The following is a 21,253-nucleotide window of genomic DNA, read 5'->3' on the forward strand; positions in this document are numbered from 1 at the left end:
GTAATGCTGATCTGACTTTATCTTTTGAAGACGTTCATCACCACGTAGGCGCTCTAATAATTTCTCTGACAAAATGAAATGGTTTTTTTTTTCTTCATCTTCTTTTTCAAACTCAGAAGACACCGCCATCAGTTGGTGCTCCAGCATGCACAACAATGGGATAGCTTTTCCCAAATTACAGTCCTCCTGGCTGACTGCACGCGTGAAGAACTCAAAAGGACGAAGCATGTCTGTCAGGCTTTTAACTATGTCCCATTGCGCCGCACTCATCCGCAGGTCCTCCTTCTGAGATGTACCCTCTGTGAAGAAATAGTGATCGAGTACCGTATACTGCTCATACAGACGCTCAAGCATGTAGAAGGTTGAGTTCCAACGTGTTGCCACCTCCTGGATGAGTGCTTTCACTGGCATTCTACGTTGAAGTAGCAGTCTCCGCAGATGCTTCCGGGCCTTAAAAGAATGGCTGAAATGGTTGCACATTTTGCGGCAGGTGGCCATTACCGCGAACGCTGCACTGTCTCTATCACTCAAGAATTTTTGAACTACCAGGTTGATACAGTGCGCCAAACATGGCACTCTGAAATAGCCACCCTCCGACATGGCCTTAACTACATTGGAGCCATTATCCGTGGAAACATAACCAATCTTGCGTTTTAGGGGGGATAGCATTGTCAAGACCTTTTTGTTAAACTCTTGCAAAAGGTTTTCTGCTGTGTGACTTTTCTCCAAGCCAAACATGGCTAGTGTTGCATGTTTCCGAGCAGCTTTGAAAACTTTGTCCGGGTCAACACCTGCGTTTAGCTTTGCTTTAACACCTGAAAAAGAGACCCAGTGTGCAGTGATGCACATGTAATCATGGCCTGGGCCACTGGTCCACATGTCTGTTGTCAGATGTATTGTGTGAACAGCACTCTTCTGCAAAGCTGCCCCAATCGCCTGCAGCACATCTTCATGTAGTGCTGGAACCGCAACTCTGGCAAAATAGAACCGGCTCGGAACTTTCCATTTAGGGCAGAGCGTTGCCACTAATTCAAGAAAACCTACCGCTTCTACAAAAGAAAAAGGTAGAAGGTCCACAGCTAGCATTTTAGCCAGCTTAGTGTTATACAGACGCGTCAGTGGGTGGTTGCGTTCATATGGCACGTCTGAAGTAAGCATTGTTCTAATGTTGGCCTGGACCAAGCATTTACGGGCTGATAATGACTTCGTTGACCCAATTTTGCTCGCTGGTGAACTTTTGTGCGTTGGTGTCTCACTCGCTCCAACACTCTTAGTGTGCCTCACATTGGGTGTGCTGCTGACAGGGGTACTGGGTGTAAGGGACGTGTTTGACACGTCTTCTTCCTGCTCGTCATCATCAGATGAAACATCAACGTTTCCTTGATTTTGGCCTTTCTTGATCGCATCTAGGTGCGCAAACCATTTGACAGCGTGCTTTCTCTCAAGATGACCACTCTGGCCGCCGGTACCATAGTTGGTACCTGACTTACCACGACTAACTGCAAGCTTACAAAGGGTACAAATGGCAAACTTTGGATTTTTGGGACAAACAGTAAAGAAGTCCCAAACTGGGGACTTGAAGTGTCTGTGGGACCTGGAGGAGGCGGCGATACTGGTGGTGGTGGTCATGAAGCTAATGCCAGATGAAGTGGAGGATCTGGATTGCCCAACATTTGTACGTTTTGCACTTTCACCGCCACTAATTAAGGTCGAGGTTGACGGAGGTCTCTTCTTGCCAGAAAGAAATATTGAAGCGGGACGAGTTGGTGTACTACTTAACTCCAATGATTGTGGTGTTTCCACTGCCTCCTCATCGACAACATCATCATCATCATCATCACGCGCAGCAGCTCTTCGGGCTAGGGTCAAAATGTCTGTTTGCTGCATGCCCGCTGGGGCTGCAGTGACCTTTATGATGACTGGGTCGTCGTTGGCAGAGTCTTCATCAGCAGCAGTATCCGCCACTTCTTGTTGAGCCTCATCACACTCCATAACTCTGAGACTTTGGACGAGCTTCCTTTTACGCTTAACTACCTTTGTTGGATCATGGTGTGCCTCACTCTCAGACGGCTGTGGTGCTGGTTCCCAAGTTTGATCCGTATCATCAGAAGGAGGTGTGCTTGAAGAGGATGTAGACACCACCCTTGATCTCTTCCTTGCTAGGGGTGTGGAAGACAATGAAGGATCATCAGGAGGAGTGGCTTCCTCAAATGATACCTCGCCTTGATTGTCGATTTCCTGATGTGCCCCTACTTCGGGAGGAACAACTATTGTGGGCACTTGTGACCCTCCATGCACCTCTGCTTGCGCATCTCCTTGCGCTGCCTCTCCTTCCACATGTACTTGGGCTTGTACTTGCACATGTGATTGTTGTTGCGGCTGTGGTTGTTCAACACTCGTCAGATGAGCTACAACAACCTGTGTTGATTGAGGGACATTGCTGCTGCTTTCTTGCGATGAGCCAACATCACTGGTCGATGGTGATTGAAGAACTATACTGGCTGCCTCTGCAGCACTCAAGGGCTTGGACTTAAGTTGGCGTGGTGGTGGTGGTGGCACTGAGCCCAATGGAGCGGGGGTGCTGCTGCCAGCTTGGTCCCCAGCAGATCCCGCTGCTGCTGCTGCAGGAATACTTTTTTTTTTACTCCCAAAAAAAGGGGCGGGCGGCACACCAGTCTCCTTGGTAACTTGCTTCTTCTGCTCCTTACTGGCACCTTTCTTGCTAGAGGAGCTACGGGTTACTTTTTTTGGGGCCATCCTCTTCAGAGCAGGTCAGCAGGCAGCAGTTGCACGAGTTGCAGAGGGTTCTGTGTCCAGACGTGACGTCGCGTGACGTTATGCTGCACACACCGCTGCAGGACTTCTTCCTGGCACTGGTGGTTCTCTTGAGTCTTCTTGTGCACCTAAAAGCAATGGAAGACAGAGGAACATCAGTTCAGTTATACACCCCAAAAAATCGACAAAACACAGAAAAATGAGCACAATCCCATGCCATCCTTGATGTTTACATTGAAGACACCCCACAGAAAGACTACGGACATGCAAGTATGCAACACTCACTACCCCTGGGCATAATGGATGAAAAGTAGGCAAAATAAGTGCAGGCCTCAGACACTGCCTCTCCTCAAAATGGCCCCCTTACACCCCAAGCACATGTTGCCTGTACCAGCCAGCACTCAAGATGGCCACCACCACCACCCACATGGCCAGTCCACATCAACAGTACACCCCCAAAAAACAGAAAAACAGCCAGAAATCACCACAATCCAATGCCATCCATGATGTTTACATCAAAGAGAGTGAGACCACACCACAGGCACACTCAGTCCATGCACCACCACCACCCCTGGGCAAGCAAAAGGCCACACCAGCAGCCCCCCAAAAACGACAAAAAACAATAAAATAAGCACAATCCCAGCCCATCCATGGCCTCAATTATGTTTAAATTCAAGAAGACACCACACAGAAAGACTAGGCCCATGCAACACTCACCACCACCCCTGGGCAAAGGGCCACACCAGCAGGCCCAAAAAAACGACAAAAAACAATAAAATCTGCACAATCCCAGCCCATCCATGGCCTCAATGGTGTTTAAATTCAAGAAGACACCCCTCAGAAACACTAGGCCCATGCAACACTCACTACCCCTGGGCATAAGGGATGAAAAGTAGGCAAAATAAGTGCAGGCCTCAGACACTGCCTCTCCTCAAAATGGCCCCCTTACACCCCAAGCACATGTTGCCTGTACCAGCCAGCACTCAAGATGGCCACCACCACCACCCACATGGCCAGTCCACATCAACAGTACACCCCCAAAAAACAGAAAAACAGCCAGAAATCACCACAATCCAATGCCATCCATGATGTTTACATCAAAGAGAGTGAGACCACACCACAGGCACACACAGTCCATGCACCACCACCACCCCTGGGCAAGCAAAAGGCCACACCAGCAGCCCCCCAAAAACGACAAAAAACAATAAAATAAGCACAATCCCAGCCCATCCATGGCCTCAATTATGTTTAAATTCAAGAAGACACCCCACAGAAAGACTAGGCCCATGCAACACTCACCACCCCTGGGCAAAGGGCCACACCAGCAGGCCCAAAAAAACGACAAAAAACAATAAAATCTGCACAATCCCAGCCCATCCATGGCCTCAATGGTGTTTAAATTCAAGAAGACACCCCTCAGAAACACTAGGCCCATGCAACACTCACTACCCCTGGGCATAAGGGATGAAAAGTAGGCAAAATAAGTGCAGGCCTCAGACACTGCCTCTCCTCAAAATGGCCCCCTTACACCCCAAGCACATGTTGCCTGTACCAGCCAGCACTCAAGATGGCCACCACCACCACCCACATGGCCAGTCCACATCAACAGTACACCCCCAAAAAACAGAAAAACAGCCAGAAATCACCACAATCCAATGCCATCCATGATGTTTACATCAAAGAGAGTGAGACCACACCACAGGCACACTCAGTCCATGCACCACCACCACCCCTGGGCAAGCAAAAGGCCACACCAGCAGCCCCCCAAAAACGACAAAAAACAATAAAATAAGCACAATCCCAGCCCATCCATGGCCTCAATTATGTTTAAATTCAAGAAGACACCCCACAGAAAGACTAGGCCCATGCAACACTCACCACCCCTGGGCAAAGGGCCACACCAGCAGGCCCAAAAAAACGACAAAAAACAATAAAATCTGCACAATCCCAGCCCATCCATGGCCTCAATGGTGTTTAAATTCAAGAAGACACCCCTCAGAAACACTAGGCCCATGCAACACTCACTACCCCTGGGCATAAGGGATGAAAAGTAGGCAAAATAAGTGCAGGCCTCAGACACTGCCTCTCCTCAAAATGGCCCCCTTACACCCCAAGCACATGTTGCCTGTACCAGCCAGCACTCAAGATGGCCACCACCACCACCCACATGGCCAGTCCACATCAACAGTACACCCCCAAAAAACAGAAAAACAGCCAGAAATCACCACAATCCAATGCCATCCATGATGTTTACATCAAAGAGAGTGAGACCACACCACAGGCACACTCAGTCCATGCACCACCACCACCCCTGGGCAAGCAAAAGGCCACACCAGCAGCCCCCCAAAAACGACAAAAAACAATAAAATAAGCACAATCCCAGCCCATCCATGGCCTCAATTATGTTTAAATTCAAGAAGACACCCCACAGAAAGACTAGGCCCATGCAACACTCACCACCCCTGGGCAAAGGGCCACACCAGCAGGCCCAAAAAAACGACAAAAAACAATAAAATCTGCACAATCCCAGCCCATCCATGGCCTCAATGGTGTTTAAATTCAAGAAGACACCCCTCAGAAACACTAGGCCCATGCAACACTCACTACCCCTGGGCATAAGGGATGAAAAGTAGGCAAAATAAGTGCAGGCCTCAGACACTGCCTCCCCTCAAAATGGCCCCCTTACACCCCAAGCACATGTTGCCTGTACCAGCCAGCACTCAAGATGGCCACCACCACCACCCACATGGCCAGTCCACATCAACAGTACACCCCCAAAAAACAGAAAAACAGCCAGAAATCACCACAATCCAATGCCATCCATGATGTTTACATCAAAGAGAGTGAGACCACACCACAGGCACACTCAGTCCATGCACCACCACCACCCCTGGGCAAGCAAAAGGCCACACCAGCAGCCCCCCAAAAACGACAAAAAACAATAAAATAAGCACAATCCCAGCCCATCCATGGCCTCAATTATGTTTAAATTCAAGAAGACACCCCACAGAAAGACTAGGCCCATGCAACACTCACCACCCCTGGGCAAAGGGCCACACCAGCAGGCCCAAAAAAACGACAAAAAACAATAAAATCTGCACAATCCCAGCCCATCCATGGCCTCAATGGTGTTGACATTCAAGAAGACACCCCTCAGAAACACTAGGCCCATGCAACACTCACTACCCCTGGGCATAAGGGATGAAAAGTAGGCAAAATAAGTGCAGGCCTCAGACACTGCCTCTCCTCAAAATGGCCCCCTTACACCCCAAGCACATGTTGCCTGTACCAGCCAGCACTCAAGATGGCCACCACCACCACCCACATGGCCAGTCCACATCAACAGTACACCCCCAAAAAACAGAAAAACAGCCAGAAATCACCACAATCCAATGCCATCCATGATGTTTACATCAAAGAGAGTGAGACCACACCACAGGCACACTCAGTCCATGCACCACCACCACCCCTGGGCAAGCAAAAGGCCACACCAGCAGCCCCCCAAAAACGACAAAAAACAATAAAATAAGCACAATCCCAGCCCATCCATGGCCTCAATTATGTTTAAATTCAAGAAGACACCCCACAGAAAGACTAGGCCCATGCAACACTCACCACCCCTGGGCAAAGGGCCACACCAGCAGGCCCAAAAAAACGACAAAAAACAATAAAATCTGCACAATCCCAGCCCATCCATGGCCTCAATGGTGTTTAAATTCAACAAAACAGTTGTATCATGCACCCATAACCAACCCTGGTCCTACTGGATACTGTGGCTACCCACAATATAATTTATTTAATTTTCTGAAAAAGTTCAAAATTGTACTTGCAGCAACTGTAATGCCCCAAACAAACTTACTTGTGAAAGTTGATTTCTAATCCAAAAGTGATCCAAAGACAGTCAAAAAGGCCTCAAATCCAAATATCCAGCAGCACCCACAAAAAGTAATCCTTCCAGCTCCAGATCCAAATGAAAGTGACCAGGAGATGGACAAAGCACTGGGAGGAGCCTGCTGGACAGGAACAGGAAGTTGGAGACTGTGGGGCACTTCCTTACTCCCCCCCCCCCAAAATGGACTCCTTGCAAAAAAAAAGGCCATGCAAATGTCAACCTGAGGAGTGATTCTGATAAAAATCATAATTTTCTGAAGGTTTATCCTGTTTGCTGGTGATTTTCTTGTGCGAAATTGCAAAATCTCTATTTCGCAAGTGCGAGATTGTTCCTTTCCGCCGCAACTACGTGTTCGCAATTGCGAACTCTCGCGAGGTGTGCTGTGCAAGGTGGCAAGCCGCGAGTACGTATTCGCGGGCGACAAACTCCCGCGGGAACACGCAGCAAGATCTAAAATGGCGCGTCACTCGCAAAGAAAAACAACTCGGCAAACGCTAAAATGACGGAAAGTGAACGCCGTGCACCACGCCGCGCGCCGCAACCAAGCAAAAAATCCGCCGCGAGCGGATTCACGGATTTTAGACAAATTCGCGAGCGTTCGCGGATTGCGAATTTGCCGAAAATCCGAAAAATCCGCGAGCGGAGCGGATTTTACGCCCATGCTTAGGATCAATCCTATCTCCTCACATCGTGAAATCCCACACCTTCGGAGAAACTAAATCTCTCAAATCATATGGTAAGTTTTATATTGTGAGAACCACGAACAGCTCTGCGAACATACTCACATTGACTATTTTAAAATCGGCACAGTTATCATAGGTTTGCAACTCCACACCCCTCCGAGTGCATGAGATGGTACAATTTAGCTTGCACAAACTATCTCGTCCCAACAGACAGACTGGGCTGGAATCACACACAACAAATTGGTGAGTGTCCTGAAAGGGTCCTATTCTCACAGGTAATTCATTTGTTAATGGGTTAGTCATCTTCAAATTAGTCACTCCCATCACTTGGATCGATTTTCCTGATAGTGTTAAATCTGGGACCACTTCTGTCCGTACTGTGGAGCGTGCAGCTCCAGTGTCTAACAAAAAGGTAACAATATGTCCATTCACCTTTGCATCTATAAACGTACCACTTAGATCCACTTCCAGGAAGCAGCACCCACAGTGCACTCTCCCTGCACCCCCCTCTGAGACTCATGAGAATCTTGTATTTGATCTAATCTATCTCTTATCTCAAAATAAGGCATCTGTCGATATGTCTGATTACTCATGGGTATTCTTGGCGGCTGGGGTATTTGCACTTGATACTCACAACCTCCCCCATACATGGATCTGGGTCGTGTCACAGTATTTACACTTTCCGACATTTGTCCCTCTCCCTCATATTGCAATTGATTTGCTGGATTCAATCTACACTTGCGCTTCCAATGTCCGATTTTGTGACAATAGTAGCAAGCAGTAACACGTTTTTGATTTGCCACCCACTGAGCTCCCATTCCAACATCTGCACCCCATCCTCTACCCTGTCCAGGTTGTGGCACAATCTGTTGTTGGTTCATTCCTCTACCACTTCCTCTTCCTCGACCCATCGCACCTCCAACTCCTTGCCCCAGTCAGGCCTTTCGGCATTCCTCAACTGTACCAACATCAGTTTCTCTTTTGTTTTCTTTTGTGCTGCCTCTACCTGTTCACTGCAGTATTTTACATAGCGTAAAATTTTGTCGACAGATTTATTCTGCCAACATATCAAGTGGTGCTGTATCATCAAACTGATATCAGATCTCAATCCCAACACAAATTTAGAAACAAACTGTCCCATATCTTTTGGCTCTACAGTATCCAATCCACTATGTTGTTTAAATGCCACTAAAATTCTCCCATAATAGTCATGTACCGATTCTTTAGGATCTTGAGTAGTACGATCAATTTTAAGCAAATCGACAGTCTGCGGGGCTACTTTAGACTGCAACCATGTAATAACTTGTTCATATTTCTTCACCTCCGCTGAAGGACCATTAGTCACCATATCTCTAGCTGGTTCTGCAGCAGGCCTAATCGACATCAGCTTTACATGTCGTCTATAAATCTCCTGGAACCACTATATCAAATAGGGTATTTAAATCATTCCATAACCCCTTCAAAATCTTAACAAATCTATCAATTTGTTTATAACAGTCAGCAGGTTTCTCCCTCAGCCGAGGTAAATCATTTGTGAATGCTGCTAAATCACCCCTGCTCCATGACACATGTGCATATCCCCCATTCTGATCTTCTCTCAGAGGGAAATTTCCTGTTGCTCGCATCCCTCCACCTGCAGGCGTTTTATCTACAATCACTTTCTTGGCACTTTTCTTTTTAGCCCATCTTTCTTCCCATGTATCCAATTCTCTCCACGGTCGCATTGCAATAATCAAACCTCTAATCTGTGCTTTTAACCCTGTTGTTCGCTTTTCCTCTAAATCTTTATCAGTATAATTCAATCTGCAGCTTCCCAGCATCAACTTTGTTTTGGCCAAGTCCACCTCATACCGTCTTGCCAACTGCACCAATGCTTCATGAGCTCGCTTTGCCTTTTTAGTAACATCCTTAGCTACAATTAGCAACTCACTTGGGTCATATGTTTCAATCCTGTCCAATGGCAGATTCCCTTCTATCACTTCATCTATTTCATGTTTCAATCTGACCACATCTAACAATGGTGCCTTCATTGTTACTTGTATCATTCTCTGACCCTGTTCACTTCTGAATTCTTCCCCGCCACAACTTTGTGACCTTCTTGGACTTACACCTTCCTCCATTCTCAACACTGGATGGCTTTCTCTCTCACAACTTTGACTTCTCCAATGGTTACCCTCACCCAAGCCCTGTGGTTGAAACATTACTCTACGGGCTTCCTGTCTCATATCTCGCTCTTCTCTCTGTAGCATGGACTCCCTCAGTAGTGGAACCCGCATTCTGATATCGGACCTAGAATTGACCAAAGCTCCTGTTCGTCTTCTTTCTGACCCACTATCCATCCTGGATGGATCAGCAGTGGCTGGCATTGGAGTACTAGCTTCCACTGGCATCTGAACCATACCTGTTCCACTGATTGTAAGACTCCCTCCTGACATAGTTTCTTCCCCTTCTTTGATGACTTTCACTTACTCTCTCATTTGTATTATAATTCGAAACCACAGGACCAATTGTAACTGGTACCGTAAGAGAGTCTGGTAACTGCATGGCACATGCATTACCATGCTACTCAGGATCTGGATATCCTGGCCCTCCAGATTCCCCTAGAATCCTTATTCCTACTGCCATTCTCCCTCGTACTCCTGCTGTCTGATCTTCTAAACCTGTTCGATCTACCCCTAAGGCTTCCCCAGGCTGCTGCGTTCTTTCTAGTTCCGATCTGGAGTCATAAGGTGGAGGACGTTCTGCCAGCAATCTCTCTAGAAAGCTATCATCTGTATCACTGTCCTCTTCTGGCTTACTCAGTCCTTCAGACCCTCCTTTTAATAACCTGAATGGATATAAGCGTTCTCCCTCTAAGGTGCCTACTCTCCACCTCTTCAATTGTGCATCCCACCTAGCATCCTGATATACCTTCATTACTTTCTTCATTCTGCCCTGTGAAGGTTCTCTTCGCTTTGCCATTGCTGCTCTCATCCATGCTTCTAATGCCTCAAAGTGCGTTGGTCTAGGCGGTGGCTTCAGAGAAGACATCACTCCTCTCAGCTGGTACAACACCTCCATCGGAAATGACCCATAACGAGGGAAAGCCAATTCTCCCTCCTTCTCTGTCATTTTGTGCCAATTTTGCAACCACACTATAGTATGAAGTCCTACATTGGTTGCCATATAATGTGCGGGAGTATCCTCTGGTGGAGCTTCTTCTCCCACCTGAGTTACCACCCCTGTGACGCCTCTACACAAATCACGCAACACCTTGAAAACATCCCATCATGAAAATCAATTATTTGCAATCCAACAGTCAATAGTAAACTTCTAACGACTGTCCACCATCCCAGTGCTGCGTTACACCAACCAACCAATCCCAGCGTGGCTCGCACTGACGTCATAACTCCCTCCTTGCAGCCGCTCATCCTCCTTTACAATTTCATTTCATACTAAGTATGGGCGAAATCAGGGAAATCGCGGTCCGCGAAATCGTGCGAAAGCGAATTCGCGATCCACATAATTCGCGAATTCGTGCGAAATTGCGAATGTTTGGTTTTTGCGTGTTCGCTGGCATTTTTGCGTGTTCGCAGGGCTTTTTGCGTGTTCGCGGGCCGCTTGCATGGCGAAGTTACCCATGCGGTTGTGTATGTGGGCACAGCCCCCTCTGGTTTACATTGCCACCCTCTGGTTCACCACTGACACCCTCTGGTTCACCACTGCCACCCTCTGGTTCATCACTGCCACCCTCTGGTTCATCACTGCCACCCTCTGGTTCACCCCTGCCACCCTCAGGTTCAGCACTCACTACTGCAACCCTCTGGTTCATCACAGCACCCTCTGGTTCACCCCTGCTGCCACCCTCTGGTTCAGCACTCACCACTGCCACCCTCTGCTTCATCACAGCACCCTCTGGTTCACCAGTGCCACCCTCTGGTTCATCCCTGCCACCCTCTGGTTCATCTCTGCCACCCTCTGGTTCATCACTACCACCTCTGGTTCAGCACTGCCACCCTCTGGTTCATCACCACACCCTCTGGTTCATCACAGCACCTCTGGTTCACCCCTGCCACCCTCTGGTACAGCACTGTCACCCTCTGCTTCATCCCTGCCACCCTTTGGTTCATCCCTGCCACCCTCTGGTTCATCACTACCACCCTCTGGTTCAGCACTGCCACCCTCTGGTTCATCACAGCACCCTCTGGTTCACCAGTGCCACCCTCTGGTTCATCCCTGCCACCCTCTGGTTCATCCCTGCCACCCTCTGGTTCATCACTACCACCCTCTGGTTCAGCACTGCCACCCTCTGGTTCAGCACTGCCACCCTCTGGTTCATCACAGCACCCTCTGGTTCACCCGTGCCACCCTCTGGTTCATCCCTGCCACCCTCTGGTTCATCCCTGCCACCCTCTGGTTCATCACTACCACCCTCTGGTTCAGCACTGCCACCATCTGGTTCAGCACTGCCACCCTCTGGTTCATCACAGCACCCTCTGGTTCACCAGTGCCACCCTCTGGTTCATCCCTGACACCCTCTGGTTCATCACAGCACCTCTGGTTCACCCCTGCCACCCTCTGGTACAGCACTGTCACCCTCTGCTTCATCCCTGCCACCCTCTGGTTCATCCCTGCCACCCTCTGGTTCATCACTGCCACCCTCTGGTTCAGTACTACCACCCTCTGGTTCATCACAGCACCCTCTGGTTCATCACAGCACCTCTGGTTCACCCCTGCCACCCTCTGGTACAGCACTGTCACCCTCTGCTTCATCCCTGCCACCCTCTGGTTCATCCCTGCCACCCTCTGGTTCATCACTGCCACCCTCTGGTTCAGCACTGCCACCCTCTGGTTCACCAGTGCCACCCTCTGGTTCATCCCTGCCACCCTCTGGTACAGCACTATCACCCTCTGGTTCACCCCTGCCACCCTCTGGTATAGCACTGTCACCCTCTGGTTCATCCCTGCCACCCTCTGGTTCATCCCTGCCACCCTCTGGTTCATCACTACCACCCTCTGGTTCAGCACTTCCACCCTCTGGTTCATCACAGCACCCTCTGGTTCATCACAACACCTCTGGTTCACCCCTGCCACCTTCTGGTACAGCACTGTCACCCTCTGCTTCATCCCTGCCACCCTCTGGTTCATCTCTGCCACCCTCTGGTTCATCACTACCACCTCTGGTTCAGCACTGCCACCCTCCGGTTCATCAAGCACCCTCTGGTTCATCACAGCACCTCTGGTTCACCCCTGCCACCCTCTGGTACAGCACTGTCACCCTCTGCTTCTTCCCTGCCACCCTCTGGTTCATCCCTGCCACCCTCTGGTTCATCACTGCCACCCTATGGTTCAGCACTGCCACCCTATGGTTCAGCACTGCCACCCTCTGGTTCACCAGTGCCACCCTCTGGTTCATCCCTGCCACCCTCTGGTTCATCCCTGCCACCCTCTGGTTCATCACTACCACCCTCTGTTTCAGCACTGCCACCCTCTGGTTCAGCACTGCCACCCTCTGGTTCATCACAGCACCCTCTGGTTCACCAGTGCCACCCTCTGGTTCATCCCTGCCACCCTCTGGTTCATCCCTGCCACCCTCTGGTTCATCACTACCACCCTCTGGTTTAGCAATGCCACCCTCTGGTTCAGCACTGCCACCCTCTGGTTCAGCACTGCCACCCTCCGGTTCATCACAGCACCCTCTGGTTCACCAGTGCCACCCTCTGGTTCATCCCTGACACCCTCTGGTTCATCACAGCACCCTCTGGTTCATCACAGCACCTCTGGTTCACCCCTGCCACCCTCTGGTACAGCACTGTCACCCTCTGCCTCATCCCTGCCACCCTCTGGTTCATCCCTGCCACCCTCTGGTTCATCCCTGCCACCCTCTGGTTCAGTACTGCCACCCTCTGGTTCATCACAGCACCCTCTGGTTCATCACAGCACCTCTGGTTCACCCCTGCCACCCTCTGGTACAGCACTGTCACCCTCTGCTTCATCCCTGCCACCCTCTGGTTCATCCCTGCCACCCTCTGGTTCATCACTGCCACCCTCTGGTTCAGCACTGCCACCCTCTGGTTCATCACAACACCCTCTGGTTCATCAGTGCCACCCTCTGGTTCATCCCTGCCACCCTCTGGTACAGCACTGTCACCCTCTGGTTCACCCCTGCCACCCTCTGGTACAGCACAGTCACCCTCTGGTTCATCCCTGCCACCCTCTGGTTCATCCCTGCCACCCTCTGGTTCATCACTACCACCCTCTGGTTCAGCACTGCCACCCTCGGGTTCATCACAGCACCCTCTGGTTCATCACAGCACCTCTGGTTCACCCCTGCCACCCTCTGGTACAGCACTGTCACCCTCTGCTTCATCCCTGCCACCCTCTGGTTCATCCCTGCCACCCTCTGGTTCAACACTGCCACCCTCTGGTTCAGCACTGCCACCCTCTGGTTCATCACAGCACCCTCTGTTTCATCACAGCCCCTCTGGTTCACCCCTGCCACCCTCTGGTACCGCACTGTCACCCTCTGCTTCATCCCTGCCACCCTCTGGTTCATCCCTGCCACCTGCTTCCTTAGCTGTAAGTGCTTCCTGTTGCAGTTATTTTTTTACAGGAGCATTGTGCCATACTTGTAACTATTCTCTGACCCTGCTTTGAGGGTCAGAGCAGGGTCAGAGAATAGTTGCAAGTAGACAACTGAACCCTGGAGGGCCCCCTCAGGAAACTACCGAGACGCCAGAGGATTCCATCATTGGATTGCATGTGGGACTCTTAAATCAGGGACCTACTCGCCCCAAGTCACATCATCCCCGGTTTCTCAGGGCCATGTTGTTCTAGCCAGAGTTTTTGCCCTTATACTTACATGTACATTTCCCTGGTTCTTAGATCATCCCAACCACGGAATTTGTACCCTGTCCTTATTGCTGACAGAAGCTCCCGACCCAAAGACCCCACTATAGCAACAGCCGGTGGATCGTCTATGCAGGTACCTTACCCGTTTTGCTACCGCTCTGGCCGTTTCACCCCGCCCTACTCAATAACTGTGCCTGTAATCACAGGTGTCTCTTACTTGCTTTATCATGTTTTTAGAATGTCAATGCTGATGCACCGTACATACATTCACTTTGTCCCTAGATAATCCTAGATAATCCTGCCACAGGAGCTGCACCTTTATTCAAAACCGTAGATTGCGACCCCAGCCTAACAAACTCCAACATCGTAACACGTGACGGACCGAGCACACAGGTATTTATCCTCCCATAAGTTGGCCCAGCCCCTCTGCCCGTCGCTGAGCAAAACAATTGAGACCACCCTCCCTGAATCTATCTCGTTCTCCTTCCCCAGAATCAAACCCCTGTGAATCACTTTTGGAACATCAATACTTATGGTCCCTGAGATACCGAACTCTACGGAATAAGGTATTTGGGGTCCCTGAACACTACAACACTGTGTCTTTCATGGCCTTTGGAATTCCGATTTAGTGATTTACTTTTATTGGAATCCTCTGTTATTTCCCTTTACAGCCCATTGCGCACAGTAATAACATACCCTTCAAAGGCTGCTCTCCATCTCATCATTTGACCCTCAGGTACTTTCTAACCGCCTTTCACTTGTTTAGCTTTTCCACCAGCACTCCCCCTCGCCTATCTTCCCTGTCCACGTTGAATATGGGTTTTTCGAGTCTTCGTTCCATTTTTTCAAAAATGTTAAGACTGAGATGTATACCTATTCCTTTTAATGGAACTTACAGACTCTGTAGTTGACCCCAGCCCATGTAAGTAGTTAGTCAGGATGTGCATAAAGTTGTGTATATATTTAGATGATGATAGTAAGGCAGTTTTGTGTCCTCCTGAGGCAATTCTGCGTCTGTTTTTAACCACAAATCTATAAAAATTGTAAAATTGAAACACTGTATGTCTTTTTGAATGTATTTGTTTAGGACAATATACTGACACTGATATGTATCTTTATGTATTTTCTGTTTGCATAGGTTCATTTGGAATATTCATGGCTTCCTGATGAAGGCTCACAGCCGAAACGCACGTAGTAACCTTTAGCCATGTTTTTAGATTGAATTGTTTAGTTGGATTAATATCCAAAATAAAATCTCCACACAAGGAATTGTAATGCAATGTATGACTAATGGAAATGAACGAATGTATAGAACATTGCAAATATGTAGATTGTTCATCACATATATACAGGAGATAAAAATGACTGCTTTTTAAATGATAATTGAATAACAAAAAATAAAATATATATTTTTGTACTATGCATCTTGCTTAGATACATTCCTCATTGTCTGATGTCAGTTCATGTCCACTAATTATCTTTGTTCCTAATTAACTGTCCTTTCAACTGGGGCCCCTCAGGAAGCACTACAGGGAATGTTTACAAATTAGCTTGAACTTTTGCACCTGCTAAGTGCTTTCAGTTTTCCAAAAGTCGTTTTTCTGCCATTTCGCAAGATTCGCGGGGCGCGTATTCGTGCGAAATCGAACTTGCAATCCGCAAATTCGAGCAAATTTGCTGATTTCTTTTTTTTTGCGTGCTCGCACGGTTTTCTGCTTATTCGCGGACCGCTTGCAGCGCACCGACCCCGAGGTTGCCCATGCGGTCGTGTATGGGCGCGGCCATTTTGTTTGCGTGACGTGTTTCCGTTTCGGGGCGCTTGTTGCATGCTCGCAACGTATGCGGCACGCGATTACGTGTTCATGGTCGTTTTTGCATGCTCGCGGGGAAAATATCGCGCAAACTTACCCACGCGGTCCTCTATTGGGCGCGGCCATCTTGTTTTTCATTCACTGCTATGGTTTTGGGCATGCTACCTTTCTATCCATCTCACATCTTTGTAATCCTATGTTTTTCTGAACTTTTTTTTTCTTTTTTTGCTTATTATCTCTCTCTTCAATTTCCTACATCTATATTTTGTGTTTTTTTTTAACTTTTTGTTACTTTATTACCTACTTTATTTCTTTCGCTCTCTCTCTTTTTTTTCACACCTATTCTTCTTTCCTTCTTCTTGTGCCCAGTACCATGGCTAAGGGAGGCGACAAGGGCAAGGGGAAGGGCCCAGCACCCCGTACCCGGCTCCCTTGCGGGCTTTTGAGGGGCGAGGAAGTCCAGGCCAGGGAGATCTTCTCCGCGGTGGAGGTGGCCGCCTTGATGGTGTTTGTGCAAGTCCACCTCCCTAAAACCGTGGCAGCAGGTGGGCGGATTGCTTCCGGTTACGGCCTCCGAGAGCGTCGCCAGCTGTGGGAGAAGGTGTGCCGGCGCATGTATAAGGAGTCTGGGGTCCGGCACACCTACCAGCAAGTGACGCACCGGTGGAGTGACATCTTGGACCAGGAGCATGACATGGTCGACCTGCTCGGTGTGGAGATCCCTGGCCTTGGTAAGCAGCTATTTAATAACTACTTTTTTTCCTTCTACTCTGTTATATTGCTAATCTATTTTTCTCCTGAAGAGTACGAATGCTGCTGATTCGATTACATTGCAGGTAAATTAAATAGCTTCTGTCATTGCAGGTGCTCGCCTGGTTATTGGCGTTGCTACTATGCTTACTTGTTTGCAACTTTTTAGTCATTTGAGAGCATTACTGCGTAATGCTAGAGACAGTAGACTCAACTCTAGTCCTTCTTTTTACTCCTGCTGCTGCCACTTTGATGAGATAGTGGTGGATTGATACGTTGAGTTTATTATTTTTTACTTGTTATAGGACATTTGTTAGTGGTCTGCAATCATGATGACGGACTGTGTCTGTCACGCGACGTCTCGTGCTGCTGAGTGATGGCAGTCGTAGTAGAATCTTTTTGTTGTTGATGTAGTTAGTGAATTACATAACTTTCCTATTAGATGGTCTGCGAATCCTGCAATACTGTACTACTATCCTCCCAGTTGACCAGATCAGATGCAATTGATGTTAATTTGTTTCCCCGACATAATTTTAGATTGAGTACAAAGAAATCAAATATTTCCCAAAAAACAATCATCCATGTTGTGTTTCATCATTTCATGATCACCTGGACCTCCCAGGGGCAAGGCGGCGGCGACAGAGACTCCGGTGGCAGATGGTGGAGAGGCTGAGTCCCTTGCAGGCTCTTCTGCTGGCCCCAGTAAGTTGTTCTATTGTTATATTAATACTTATACTTCCCTAACTTTTACAGCTCCTATTCATTACAAACTGGTTCCTAATAATTCTATGTTTTACAAAATAGTCTTTGATCTTCTTCTAATGTAGACTACTTTCTACATTCTTATCCTGCCTCTACCATCATTCTCTGTGCTACTACTATTTACAATTATGAGTCGGTCTGTGTAGGTAGCTAAGCTTGCCCATTCGGCAAACGGTGTGAAACAAAACTCTGATACAGCAATAGCTCTAGGCACTGAGTGCAATCCTCTGGGTTGCCCTTGCTGTCTATTCCAGTCTTCTTAATGTAAGTGCTTTGACAATTTCCAACAACAAAATGTCATTGTTTACACCAACTAAAAGGTAGCAGTTGCCTTTTTGATTTGAGAGGAGCACATCCCATACCGCTAGTGTTTCAGGGACTATTCTGCACACAAAGAAGTATGGACAAGATAAATAGGACATTGTTGATGATAGGTGCAGTTCGACTTCGACATACCTCAATCCGAACAGAAGTTGAACACCCATTTCCCTGACCGACTATCTAGAATGTCTGACCAATGATTTTACGACCCAGAAGAACAGAAGAAGACTACCTCCGAGTCCCGGCCTATCTGATTCACTGAAACATGACTGCCAAGTGCAGTAGTTCAAACCTTTCCGCTCACTCACTCGTGAACAAAAACCACACAGTGTTTGTTAGTTTTAAAGTTTTATTTTCAATTGAGAAATAAAAACATTATTTCTTTATTTTTAATAGCGTAGTATTCTTATGGATGAAGATGACGTTAAAGTTTAAACAACATTCCCATGAATGAAATTAGTATGACTCAAACTTAATAATAGTTAACACTAACAGACACAGGAAATTAGTAGAATAACTTTGCGTGAACCCCCACCTTCTTTAAAATACTTAAAGTACTGCTGGTGGTGACTCAGTAGTAGTTGGTGAATCGTCTGGCAGAAGGGCAATGGAATCTTCTTTCTGTAATGAGAAAAATGGTGCACGTTAAGCAAGCATTCATCAGTTGTCATAAGAAGAAGTGTAGCATTTAATGGAATAAGCATCTAAAAGGTTAACACTCTCCCCAAAACCGTTACTTTTTTTCAATCCCAGTAATAAAAAATGTGTTATGTAACATTTCCTTCCATTACGAGACAAAATAGAGGGTTGTGTATGGCATCTGAAAATATGCCATGTTTTTCCTAGACGTCACAACATCTGTTGCGGCACAGATGACCACCAGTGCCTGGGCCAGCAGTGCGGAGGGGTCCACTCTGGATGCGGCGGCGCCAACAGGAGGAGCTGGGGGGGAAGACTCAGCGGCGGCGGATGGTGGTAATTTATTATACTCCTTACTTATTGAAATTTTTTTGAGTAGGCTCGTAAAGGAGTGTATGATGTACTGGACAGTAGTACACAGAACACTAGTATAAGTACACTGTACTGTCAAGAACATTTACTAATTTATAACTACTTTTTGGGCTATCATGGAGAAGACAGTCAACCTTGACTTGTAATAGCATTAGCGGCGGTACTTCTCTGGTAACCAATGGCCCCCTCTATTTCACTTGAACTCAGCTGGCAAATTTTTATTGTGAAGCCAAGTCATATCAGATCAGATGTAGTTTAGGGATGTGAAGAACGAGAAGTTAAAGAAGGGTGAAACGAAGGACGAGCGAGTCTTAATATTTATTTATGACTGTAAAGAATGATTTTGTTGAATGCAATTCAACATAAGAAAGAAGACGGCGGTTTCCAAAATATAATGAAAAGGGTGTTAGTTGGTTGTTGACAAAAAGAAATTTTGGTACATTTGAGACATTAAGAAGAATCATAGACGTACTTTGGAAGCCTGGATGTTATCTTCTTTATCCTCCTCGTCGATAGCAGAGGTGTATGATGTAGTAGAGCAAACGCTGAGTGGATGAAGTATGGCCAGTGGCAGTGCCACCCCTATAGAAAAGTAAGACATTCCTATTCCCACCTGCATGTACTGCTTAAAGTACTGCGAGACTGCATCATCATGGCCTGTGTCTGTATTTCTTGGGTTAAAGCTGAGTGAGCTGCCATTATGGCGGCTACCACAAGTTCACGTACCAGTAATTTCCTTTGCAAAACAAGAGAAAAAAAGTAAAAAAGGCATTTTTTAGCACTATCTGACTATGTATGCACTAGTAGTGAGTCCACCTATAGTGCTGCTAGTGGAATTCCTGAAACTCACAGTGTCACAGGCTTACAGAGACGGCGGAACGATACAGGCCAAAATGTTATACTGTGTTTGCTACTTGCTGGTGTTACTGAGAGTCAACCTTCCGTTGAAATATTTTGACTTTATGTTAAGGACTATTGGCTACAGTATTTTTCTTTCTTTCTTCATAGATGCTACTCCCAAACAGCTCACCCGTAAGGAGATGGCTGTCCGGGCCAGGGCCCGTAAGCTGGAGGCTATTTGTGTCGATTATTAGCGGTTGTGGGCTCGAGAGCATGAGGAGACAACACCAACATCTACATCCTCCTCCACTGCCCCCGGGTCCACCAGCCAGAAGCCTCCAGCCAAATGGAGCCGTGGCCCGACAGCCTCCCGCCGCCGCCGCACAGCAGCAACAACATCAGCGGACCTCCCCAGATCCTGGATCGTTCGTGTGCGCCGACTACGCAAAAGAGTGGACTACCTGGAGCGGTTGGCCGAGAAACATCAGCGCCAGCTCCAGGACCTCCGCAAAGAGCAGCGGGACATGAAGCAACAGCTTGCAAAACTACGCCACCGGAGGAAGTGACTATCCCTTGCCCCTTTTTCAAAGACTGTTGGGGGGGTGGGAATTGGGTGTTTGGGAAAGGGGACTTTTGGACTTTTGGACATTGGTTGGGGTTAGGTAGGGGGGTGAGTTGGGTTAATTTATTTCATTTTTTGACTACCTCAATATATTTCTTAATAATTATTTTTCATACCAAAACATAGTATACGCGTTCATATTATTTTGTGTGGGGGTGGGCGGTGGTTACTGGACGTTTGGTTTCTTCCAACTTACTAGCATGAATGAAACATCTAGTCCTGAAATGTACCAAAGTGTCAGTAACCGAGTTAGTGAATTCAGTAGCCCTACTAGTACTTTACTAGTAGTACTGGCAATCTCTGCGCTCCTCCCAGTCCTAGCCCATTATTCTACCTCTCCAAAATGCTTATCTTACCTGTGATTCGTGTTTGAGAATCGGGGTAGCCCCAGGGCTGGCTGCATTGCAAATGGTGATTAAGGTTGGTTGTTGACTTGAATCCTCGACGGATGCAATATCATTGTTGTGCTGGTAGCAGTAGTGGTACACACTTGCAGTATCACCATATGAAAAAAAGAGGAAATTAAACATTGAGTGGCCTGAGCGTAGCATTAGAAACAGTACAATAGATAGTACGGTACAGAACAGTGCCCTAAATTGTAGCCTAAGCAGTGCCAACGTAAGGTAAGCATTAAGCATTAGATTGTTCACGTCGTGTAGGAGGAGGATGTTCTTATTATCAATCCACGATGGCGCACATGAACTTCTGGTTGCTTTGACCTTATCCTCCCCAGCAAGTGTGTTGAATTTATTGTTGTTGTCAGTCATACATCAATGAAATACCACACAGCCCGGGGGAAGAGGGTTAGGGTTTGAAAATTGGATGGGAATGGGGTTTTTGGGAAAGTTTGGTGGTAGAGAGGAAAAAAACACAGCATGGACAGTCAAACAACAAATGAAGAGAAACAAATCTTTGGATTTGAAGATATCGATAAACCTTTAAAGGGACATAAAGG

This window comes from Lissotriton helveticus, chromosome 5_1 (genome assembly GCF_964261635.1).
Source record: "Lissotriton helveticus chromosome 5_1, aLisHel1.1, whole genome shotgun sequence".
In the NCBI taxonomy this organism is placed as follows: domain Eukaryota; kingdom Metazoa; phylum Chordata; class Amphibia; order Caudata; family Salamandridae; genus Lissotriton; species Lissotriton helveticus.